This window comes from Sander lucioperca, chromosome 18 (genome assembly GCF_008315115.2).
Source record: "Sander lucioperca isolate FBNREF2018 chromosome 18, SLUC_FBN_1.2, whole genome shotgun sequence".
NCBI classification, from domain to species: Eukaryota; Metazoa; Chordata; class Actinopteri; order Perciformes; family Percidae; genus Sander; species Sander lucioperca.
This window is the reverse complement of record NC_050190.1, coordinates 19,840,327-19,850,757: the sequence shown is the minus strand read 5'-3', so window position 1 is coordinate 19,850,757 and position 10,431 is coordinate 19,840,327.

Sequence of the window (10,431 nt, the reverse complement as noted above, 5' to 3'; positions counted from 1 at the left end):
GAGCTAACCGCTAACGGAGCTAATCGTTGCTAACAGAGCCTTCAGTTCTCCGTGCCTGTATCCATTAACTGCATCTATGGACTCGAGCACGAATAAAACCCTTAATTTTATTAAATTGGCTGGATGAGTTTTAAATTACAACTAAGAGTTGTTTGAATGACAGAAATCTGCTCAGATAAGATCCTAATGAGGTCAACAGAACATGTAACAGTAGGGTCCCCAAAACACAGATAAAACACACAAACAAATGAACAATGATCTAACAAACAAGCTGAACAAGAATTGACTTTAGATAGCCCTAGTTTTATGTGATTCAACAGGAGTTAGGAGGAAATAGTGTTGAGATTAATAACATGTCACTTTCTGTGAAGCTTGCAGATTTGTATTCTCAGAAGTTTAATAAATGCTGTGCACTAAACTTATTTTTTCATTGAAAAGTTTATTTGACAGTTTATTTTCTTCTTACCTGTTTCGTTTAATATATTTTTCATACATTATACAATATACAGTGTTTTTACATTATACATTTTTAATTGAAGTATACAAGTGTAGATTGGTGAAGTGTTCAATAAATGTTTTTGTTGAGAAATTCTGTGTATGTTAGTGTTACATTTTATCTTTCAAATAGAGGTTTAAAAACAAGCACATATTGGTCAAATATCGGCCAAAATAAATCGGCAGCATTTATCGGCCATCGGCTGACCCTGATTTCTAAAGATTGGCGTCGGCATCGGCCAGAGAAAACCCATATCGGTCAACCTCCTATTTAAGACTCACAATAACAGTATATTGATATAATAAGCTAACTAGGCCTCTCATCCTATTCAGAGTCATATGCCCGAATTTGTTGGCTACTTGAAACGCATCCTAATTTTACATTTTAGTACTCCTCAGTCCTCACCAATTCATCTCCCATGCAACGGATCTATCAGAGGCACATAATCCTGTAACCAATTAGAATTGAGTGAGTGGGCTACTCGTGGGGACTCGGTCCGGGATTGTGTTTACTGTTCCTTTTGTATTTGTGAGCATATTCATGAAAAGAAAAGCCACTGCCAAATGAGGTAGCTATAATCTTTAGCCGCTAGTGTATTTTGGGGGTGCATTTCATGACTTAATGTGCGTGAAGCTAATGTAACATGGAGTCACAACAGATATTCAAATGGTGTGAAGATAAAAGTATTGATGTAAGAAAAGCAATCGTGCCTAGTGAGGTTTCTCTGGAAGCTACTGATGAGACCATTTATAAAGTACTGGATGGGGTTGAAATATTTGGTCGTTGTGAAATAAGAGAGAGGTGTGTGTTTTTTTTCCTTCCCTAAACCTCCGCGATCAGCACCTCAATCTCAAAGTTGAAGTTTTTTTTCCATCTGCAGCGGGATTACCCGTTGTGATTGGACAAGGAATGACATCAGGGACGCATTTATAGTCATTTCCATATTCATTTATGGGAGGAGGCAAGACAGGGTCAGTGGCTCGTTCACGTGCGCTCAATTTCACGTTGATTGTGATGTATAAAGGTAAGCTGTGCAGGACCTGGCGTATGCCCGGTTTTATACATGTGAATATTTCTCTGCGAAGGTACTTTTCAGGTTTTGGGCGTACGTCTTCTAAATCTTCTGGTATGAAAGCCTTGCAATCTTTTATACATGAGGCTCCTGGTGAAGAAGGAAGCTTCCAGTCCAAGCTACTTTCATTCCTAGCCAATGAAGGGAAGACTTTAGCTGATGTTACAGGTGTGCTTCACCCTACTCCTGCTCCACCCACTGCTCCAGATCTGTACACAGAATGCAATCTCCTCACTACAGGGCTCCAGACTAACTTTTTTTTACTAGGAGCACTGTAGCCCCTGACTAAAAACGTTTAGGGGCACATGCAGAAAATATAGGGGCTACACCTTAAATCGACCTGCAACGCAATTTTTCACATTTCCCAGATTTTTAACTGTTTTAGTGATAGTGCTTTGGGTATAAATACAGAAACTACAATGTGCTGTTTTATTTTAGTTCAGTCACATTTTAACTGAATGGTGCATACCAAATGCACATTCAGAAATCTAAAAGTATTATTGTCAATTATAACATTATTGCCTCAGCCTCATACAGGGTTTCCCTCACTCCTGTCTGTTTTTGCTTACACTGAAATAGCAATCATATCTAGGTGATTAGACTTTCATGGAAAGGGGTTGGTATCTAACACCCAGTGTGGGTGTATTGAGTGACACACAAGCACTATTTGTTTTTGTGAGGTAAATATATTAGTTATATATTTAGCAGCCTCTGTGTTTGTTTTGTTTTTGTTTTTTCAAAGAAGCGGTCTCCACTCTGCCGTCTCTAACGTTACCTCTCTCACCCGCGTGTGGCAAATGTCTGCGCTGACATTAGCATTGATGTAAAAATGCAAATCAATCAGTGAATGCACAGGCATTTAAGAGATAATCTGCAGTTTTGTCCTTTTTGTCTGAGACCCAGACAATACTCAGTAAACATGCGTTCGATTTTGTGACGAGACCGAATACAACAGCACTGCTGAGGTCTATCAACACAGCGCCACCGACCAGAAGTGCAGGCAAGCGGGGTTAAGACTAGTGGTGTAACGGACCATAGTTGATCCGCGCTCCGTAGGGATCAACACTCACGGTTCGGAATGCATGTGAACCGCGGATCAGTTGCAAAGTTTAACCATAATAGTGTGTGTGAAATGCATTTTTACTGTCGCTGTTACTTAATGTAAGCTGATAAATCTTTATCAAGGGTTGCTGTGAAAAGATACAGGCAACAACATTTTCATTTCATGTGAATGGCGCATGTTAAAATCCGGTGCTTATATGGCACCGGTGCCTTAACGAGCGGCATCTAACGCGGATTTCGGTGCCTCGTTTCGGTGCCACTTAAATGTCTGCGCTGTTCTCTGATGCTCCGAAACCGACGTTACAGGCAACAACAAAAGCATCGCTGCATTTCATGCTAGTAAACACTAACAATACACTTGGCATTGGGTAACGTTAGCCTACCGTTAGCTAGTGGCTGGATTAAACACGGTTAAAATGCTGACAGCTAAACTGTAAACGGCGTAAAGTGTGTCTGTATTTCACTGTAGAGGATTCCAACACCGGGACGTACAACAGTCTGCCGCTAAGAGCTAAAAGACTCAAACTAGCACTTGGTCACTGTTGTCAACCTCGTGGTGCATTCAAAGTTATTTTAAAATACCCTTTTTTCATCTGTTTGTCGTTTAACCGCAATTTACTGGGGAAAGAAGTAATTATTGTTGAAAGTTAATGTTATTAAATTTTTAATAAATCATTTAAATTTCCCGTTTTGTGCCGATCCGAAAATTGATCCAATCCATGACTCAAAAACATGATCCGAACCGTGAGCTTTGTGATCCGTTACACCCCTAGTTAAGACGGTAAACAAAGAGGAGGGCTAACGTTAAGCTAAGGCTAACTCCTTATCGGCTATCAATACGCAGCATTTTCCTCGCCAATGTACGTATGTCTTTAGCAAACAAAATGGATGATCTTCAGCTGCGGATCACCATTCGTAAATTTATTATGGACTGCAACATCATAATTTTTAACATGATAACAGCGCTGTGCAACAGCACGTGCAGACGATGAGTGTGACGCTACGATAGCTTCCCGCTGGACAGAGGGTTTGAAAAGACTGCTACTTACTGCAACAACAAACCCGGGTTAAAATCCCCGGGTGTAGTTTTCTTTCTTTTTCTGTTGGGTCATAAGGACATTTTAAAGGGTCAAATTGCCTGATTCTGGAATAAACCTTTTCTGGTATGACATTCAATCAATGTGGTTTAATGTTTATTCAGGTGTGCTAGTAATGTGATTAATTTGTTAAATTAGCGTTATAGTGGCTAAGAGTGAATGCATGGGAGTTTAAGGCTCACAATAACAGTATAGCAATATTAAATGCCCAAATTTGTTGGCTACTGTAGACACATCCTAATTTTACATTTTAGTACCCTTCACCAGTTCATCTCCCATGGAACGGATCTATCTAATAAGTGTGTGTGTGTGTGTGTGTGTGTGTGTGTGTGTGTGTGTGTGTGTGTGTGTGTGTGTGTGTGTGTGTGTGTGTGTGTGTGTGTGTGTGTGTGACTTTGAAATATCTCATGAACCGTTCATCCAGTCTACTTCACACTTGGTTTCCTGGGTACCCAATGAACTTGGGGTATGGATTTTGGAGCAGTTTGGACAGCATTGGATATTAAAAAACTGTGAATAAGACTAAACAGCCGAACAATAAAGGTTGAGGAAAAAATGTACGTTTTAAAAAAAAAAAAAAAAAAAACTGCAGCAGGCTGTTGACTACAATTTTGGACTCACAAAATATCATAGGTTTATTCCTGCAGTAATGCCCACCCAAGCAATAAGATTAGCGGTAAAAAGAAAACAAAAAACCTTATAATAGCTTATATGATATATTTTTTTTGACATGAAACAATCTTATAATCAATGTTTAAGTTGCAACCTCTGGTTTTAAAACACTACATTAGATTTTGGCCTAAATAACAAAGGCGGATGTTTTTGTTTTTTTTTTGTTTTTTTTTCATCTCTAAATGTCCAACCAGAGAAATCTATGTACAAATCAAAGCCTAGATGAGTTGAGCTACAACAGAAGGCCAGCTTGCTCTGTTGCTGCTGACGCCCGGGGTAATTGCCCTGCTCCACTGCTGAAATGTCACGCCTGCTCTTATCCCAGGTGGGCTATTCCATCAACTAATAAATGCCATTGCCCCTCTTTCAGTACCAACGCACCATAACATAATATGGCACAGCACTCGTAAAAATCAGCAGATGACACACACCTCACAGCAGATGTAATTAGCAGCACTTCAAGATTTAATTTAATCGCTAACTTTGGACTAATTTGGTATGTGATTGGTGTTTTATTGCTCTTTGTAATCAGATAGCTTTAAGGGGATTAACAGGATTTTAAATTACGCAGTTTATCAATGTTAATGTTTTCATTTGCTCTTATATGCATGTTTAATCGCTTTATGGTATTAAATCAGATTTTTCTGTTCAGGAATATCTTGCAATAGACAGCAGTTTAAGTAAACACTGCCATGATGTCATGATAGAGTAGATTTCTACCTGTTTTATGTTGTTGTTTATCACACTTTGTTTTAACAAAGACAATAGCTGGGGCAAGTATAATCTTATAGTCTTTTAAGAAATACATTACATCAAGAAATCCCAGTCAATCTACTGTAAGGCATCACAATTTCCTTCCACATGCAGACAAACTGTCTCCAAAGCATTACTATTTGGCTTTAATTTCAGCCAGCCATTACCGAAGACCTTATCTCATTTATATGGTAATAACACCTCTGATGTCAGCCCTGGCAGTGCAGATCGCGAGCTAAGCAGGGAGTTGTGGCTGGGGCTCGTTCACTTCATTCTCCTGCCTGACTGCACTGACCGGCAAAGAGAGGGCAGTGTCTGAGGGGATCAAGCAGCAGATCCACCCTTTGTGCTAGGGGGAATTTAATTTACTGTGACATATTGTTGGTAGCACTTACAGAGGTAATATGTAGTCTTTTGTTTTGGGATGCTGGCACAAGAAGTAGCTTGACCTTCAGCTGTGTTTGTTAGAAGCAGGGATGTTGTTGTCCATTATGGCAAAACAACAGTGAAAATGACATCAGACCAGAAAACTTCATGAAATGCTAAAAGGTGACAAAAAAACGATCACTATTGTAATTGTTTTGTCATTGTCATAAATGAAACCATACTTGCAATTGACTGCTACTGTAAACCGAAATGGCTTGAATAGCTATAGATATCTTCTGGGATCTGGGATTTGTTCTTAGGTAAGAACAGAATCTACCCACACTCAGGAGCACTCTTACGCACAATTGAGAGCTGACATGTTGGTGCAAAATAAGTAGTTTTCGTCCATTCTAATTTAAAATGTAATATTTCTCTCCTTTATAATTTTGTAACTAATTATTTTACACATAATGAAATGTTTTTGTTTTAATAAAAATACACTACGTTTACACTTTTGCTCATTTGTAAAGCACTTTGAATTGCTATTGTGTATGAGTTGTGCTAGGCCTATATACTACATCAGTTCTGCGCCCTTCTCCAGATACAGTGTTCACTGCATGAGTAATTGCATTCCAACCATCAGTTTTATTTGCTGCTTTGTATCTTGAGCAGCAGTACAGCAGTACCTCCACTTCAGAATTACTAAAGTTTTTCTCTTTTTGGAGTCGAGGCCTCCCCCGTCTTTACCACGTCTACACGGCCCTGCCATCTCATGCCCTTTTATGGGAATTAACGGGGTGCTTACTTAGAACACACCTGCAAACAATTTTGCTGTTTAAGAGCACGTCATGAATCAGATGTAGACTTTTCTGAGAAAATTTCTTAAGAACAAATTTAAGAAAAAACTTGGTGAATGAGGCCCAGTGCTCTTTCTTTATATGGATCATCAACTGGTGAGGATGTTGGAACATATGCAGCTTTAGCCTTACTCTTTTAGCACAATATCACGCATGTAGCCATCAATTGCTTTCAGACCCCTTTACTCGTTTCTAATGTTAAAATGAGCCATCTTAAAATATTCAAAGTCAACCCGAGATGGCGTTTTCAGCCAAGTCATGGCTTGCTACAGCTGTTAAAAACTGCCAGTGACAGTTGTTTCAGCCAGCAAAATCAACAGTCACCAATTATATATGAGAAGCCTAGTTTTGTCTATCTCAGTTGGAAATCAATGACTCATTTATAGAATAGAATATTGAGAGACTTGACAGGCATAGCAGCAACTAAGAGGGAACTAATTGAGTGATCAATTGCTAATGGCATCAAAAGAAATTATAAGAGAAAATGTAATGTCTCTTAGAAATCATGTTTCTTATATGAAAGTGAAAACAAAAACCATCTGTATTCCAGAAATCAAACATCTTCAAAGTCTGGTGAGAGACATTTTCAGTTATACTGGGCCACCTGATTTCTAATTTCTCACTTCTAATCAGTGTTCCATAAAAACATCTTGCAAGGGTTTTAGGAAAGAGTTTTTTTGGCAAATGGGGAGATAATTCTTTCATTTTTGCCTAGGATGGATTAACAGAAACTTGGCAAGGGAGGCCGCTCTACATCTGCGGTGTGATTTGAATATTGACCTGAAGCTGTGATATTCATGTAAGACAATGATAGCTGTTGCTAATGGGAGGTCAGCCAGAGGTCAAAAGAAAGTGGGAACTGTGCTGCGAACATAAGAGGAGTTTGTTGAGAAAATAATTTTCTCTCCTGTTGTGTTTTTGTGGCAAACATATTGTGTTGTTAGTGTATTTACAGAAAAAACTGGTGAAGCATGGACCTCTAACACCGACACAGACTGCACTCTCTTTCCGTCAGTTTTCCCTGAATGTTGAAAAATCTGACCTGTCTTCTACACAGCAGTATGACGACATTAATGAAAAGCACAGTATTGATTTTCAATGAAAACACTGCACTGCTTTGTTTCATTTCCTTAACCTTGGCTTCCCTGAACCTGAGTCTACCCAATTACATTTTTCTTAGTTGGATTTTTCATCTCTCTCTCTCTCTCTCTCTCTCTCTCTCTCTCTCTCTCTCTCTCTCTCTCTCTCTCTCTCTCTCTCTCTCTCTCGGAAATTTCATTAACTCTTTACTCTGGTGCTTGGCATCTGTTGCTCCACCCTTAGTTTAGTTAAAAAGGAAAGCATGGGAAAAGTCTATTTTCACGAACTGAAGTGCACTGCACTAAGTAATACATGCATTTACATTCCAAAAACGTTGTGCTCCAAAACATGATTTTGCGTGACAGATCTGTACTGTCACCTCTCAACAACTCTTCAATCCGGAGCTTGTGGCGAGCAGACTCCCACTCACAGATGAGCGTCGACAGCCTATGTTTCATGCTGCGTTTTAAGCTCATTTGGGCTCAACAGTCTTGGCAGGTCAAAGGAGAGCTATGAGCACCATCAGGCTTGTCACTGAGCTGAGCTTTCGGATGTTGGTGGTATGTTTAACAGGCGTAACATTTCTCCTTGTCAGCCTGGCAGGTGGTTGAACTAACACTGTGCCTATGGATGGAGCTCAAAGTAAAGTCCTATTTGACTTCTGAAATTGTGCCGCTGTGACTGTCGTTTTTAGTCCAACTCTGACTGAGGGCATTACCAAAAATGTACATTAATGGAGCTACACAGCTGACACAGGATAATACATTTTAACTTTAATTTACAAGACTGTCAAAGGCTGATCTTGTATACAGAGGGTTTTTTTCAGACCAGGGTTGATAGCCAAGGCTACAGGGTGGCAAGTCTCCAGCCCCCTGCCCAACCTGTAAACTGACGTAAACTAGGTCGGTACGAAGAAAGAGAGAGAGCGGGGCTTCTGGGAGCATTGAATTATTCAGCCTAGTCCGCTGAGCTCTGATAACACAAGCAGAACAACAGCAGCATATAGAGCTCTGTGCAAGACAGCCGGAAAGCCAAATCAGTTCATATGGGCAATACCTCGCACCCTGAGTTAGCTCCATTCACTCTTTTTAAATCAGAAATATATGAAAAGAAGAAATGTCATGAATGGCTGGCCATTCTTATAGGTTACATGGGCTCAAGAGGGACTCATGCTTAAAAAACAACATTTTTGCAACATTTTTGTAGGGCAGCTTCTTATAAAATCATACAAACATCTTTACATATATTTCATAAATCACATACAATATAATTTGTTTGACATTACAGGCTTTGCTCCAGATTCACATTTTAAAAATGTCATAAAGTGAAGAAATGCTGAAATCTTACTGCCCTCCCCCTCATCTAAGCCCCATCGTAGGGCTTTGATCAGCATAACCTGCCATATGTCAGAGTATGTTTACTGCATTCCTATTATATGCAGAGGTTGTTAACTTTTACAACCTCTTTTGAATGACGGGGGAAGTGCATACGTCTTCACAAAAAAACGTTGAAATCTCCTTTTTTTTTCATCATGGACTTTCTGCCGTGTCTGCCAGGTCCAAGTGAATTAGATGTGTATTCAGACATGCTCATAAATCTTACAAACACTGAGGTAACGTGCTTCAGACTTGCTTACCATGTGTAATTTGTCAAGAATGGGTAACTCTGTTCCACACAGAGCACAGCCTTCTGCTTCAGTAGCCCCGTGCAGCCGTTAGGTTTGTTGTTCTGTGTGGCATTTCTACATCAGGCCATGGCAGATTTGTTATCAAGACAGAGACAAGACAATGCAAGGTGTCTTTACTCAGAACCAATGCCACAAAAATGATAGCATGCCAATATTTTGTTATTATATCATGATGCTTGGGATCTTTACAGTTTTACAATTATACACACAAATCATAAAATTCCAAGATGTACTGTATGCTTTCGATTGTAACCTGACAAAAGTATATTCAGTTAATTACTTAGGAACAGTTTTCAGGTACTTGTACTTTACTCGAGTATTCCTATTCTATACTACTTTGTATGGATACAGAACTACTGTACTTTTTACACCACCAAAATTATTTGACAGCTGTAGTTACTTTGCAAATGTTTAAGTACAAAACATATCATCTAATAAAATATGATACATATAAATAGAAGTAAAATATGTAAAACTTGCTTTACCTTGACTAGCTACATTAAATTGATAAATCAGTAATACTTATTATATTAATATATTAAAATGTGTGTGGATATAAAATATAAAAAAATATAATTAATACTATAATACTATGTTGTAGTATTGCTTCTTTTACTTAAACAATGTATCTGAATTCTTCCACAACTGTCTGCCAATGGACAATGAAAATTAGCTCAATAAGTCTAATTTCAAGTGGCAATGTTTACTGATAATATTGCATATGGTGAAAGTAATAATAACATAAATATATAATAACTTGATAACAATGTCAGTGGAAAGTTTAAGACCAGATTTAAAATTCTAAAATATGCAATTTTGTAATGCCAACACCATAAACCGCTCTTCCAGAAGTCCTCCAATCAGTCAATCAAGAGGTCAATTAGGAGGTAGATCAAAGGCTCATTACCTAATACAAGGTAATCCTTTTCTTGTCTGTACACAAAACTAGGACAGATAGCCTATCTGTATAAACATGTATTTCTTTTGACTGTATAAGTGTGTATGCCAGCTTCTCAAGGATGTTGGAAATGAAAGCAGGGCTTATGAATGCTGCAAATGACAATGAGGTCTTATAGTTGACTTAAACTGCATGTTAATTAGGGGAAACGTTTAGTCAATAATGCTGCTCTAATCACACTTGAGTAGATTCCCTCCCCGGAGTCTGATCTGTAAGCACAAGATGCTGCAGAGGGAACAGAGGATAGCCTCTCTCTACACAAGGAGGAATTACCTCACTGCATCCAGATGCTTCTACCTGATAGTAAAGGATTATTTGTGATGTTTACAAT